Raw genomic sequence first — 1,339 nt, 5'->3', positions numbered from 1 at the left:
GCCCCCATCATGGATCCTCCCTTAGAAACCAACTTCTAGGTCATAAGCTCTGCCTGCACTTAGAGCCCGCCCTGGCTGGAGGAGCCTTCCGGTTCTCAGAATTCGCTCGCTGTCTCCTGGCAACCGCAGACTCAGACGCGCGGGAAGCCTCAGGGGCCCAGCGGTCAGTGGGCCCTGCTGGAGGCTGCTCGGGTGGGCCTCTGGCATGGCTTCCAAACAAGCGAAAAGGAAAGAAGTGCATCGGATCAATTCTGCCCACGGATCAGATAAATCTAAAGAGTAAGGGACGTCTGCCACCCGGTGCTTTCCCTTCCCCTGTGCCTGGACCTGGCCCACCCAGGGCTGGAACTCATCCTGGAGGAAACTACCAGACCAGGAGTTGATTGATCTACTTGTATCTGTCTTCCCAGGAACCAATTCTGGAGATGGCCGTTCTTTTATCCTCCTCAGTCTAGAGTCACTTCCTTTCCAGAAAGGTTGCTTTCCTGCTCTGGATGTTCCTATCTGTGAATTCACCCAGCAATACCTATCCTGAGTGGCAAAGGCCTCGAGAAGTTCAAAAAGTGGAGCTTCCTTCAGTTAAAGACGATCTCACTGTCCTTTGTCCCCTGGGAGGAGGGGGGGAGGGGCTGAGAGTACGACAGAAGGGGAGGGAGAGGGGGAGAGCGAGGAAGAGAGAGTTTGTGTTTTTGCAGCAGCCCAGAATTCCAGACTTTTAATCAGATGAAATCAGACATGAAGTGATTTCAGAAAACTGAAAGAATAAAGTCTATAGCGTGAGGTCCTAATGCCTGCTCCGAGAAGGTATGCAGCTTGGTTCATGGAATCTTCTTAGAGTCTTTCTGTTCTGCGCTGCTGTTGTCTTCCACTCTCTGTCCATGGTATTTTCCTTTGATATTCTCTTCCCTTTGGATACATAGGGAAGTAAATATACAGTACAGGATTTGGGCCATTGCTTAAATGTATCACATTTGTAAGCCACTCCAGCTCTGAGAGGCCAAACCTACTTCCTGCAGTACCTATGGGGGATGGGCAGTACAAGATTTGTTTTCTGGGAAGTTTTCAATTAGCAATAATCGCGCCTCGGATAAACCTCATTGGCTACGATACTGGCACTGCGCAAAGCTACAAGATTTGTTTTTTTAAATTGATTCTTACATAGACGCTTCCCTCTGCATCTTCTTCCCTACCTAAAAAATTCCCTCCTGTGTCTTCTACTCCCTGGTGCCCAGTGTTTCAAGTCTTTTCCTTGTAAGCTCATCTCCTGGGCTCAGTCCGGAGTTGAGGTTTTGTGATCTACTTCTGTCTTCTTTTACAAGCAAACTTCCAGATATCTCAC

The 1,339-nt window shown here is 49.0% G+C and overlaps 1 non-coding gene across 1 annotated transcript; it reads right to left on the bottom strand.

Moving 5' to 3' along the window:
- Positions 1-982: 982 nt before the first annotated feature.
- LOC129668103 (U4 spliceosomal RNA) lies at positions 983-1,127 on the bottom strand. The gene has a single exon (XR_008718870.1). It is a non-coding gene; the product is annotated as a U4 spliceosomal RNA (small nuclear RNA).
- Between the last annotated feature and the right edge of the window lie 212 nt (positions 1,128-1,339).

This window comes from Psammomys obesus, unplaced genomic scaffold (genome assembly GCF_907164565.1).
Source record: "Psammomys obesus unplaced genomic scaffold, mPsaObe1.curated_primary_1811, whole genome shotgun sequence".
Taxonomy (NCBI): Eukaryota; Metazoa; Chordata; class Mammalia; order Rodentia; family Muridae; genus Psammomys; species Psammomys obesus.
This window is presented reverse-complemented; position numbering and strand designations above follow the sequence as displayed.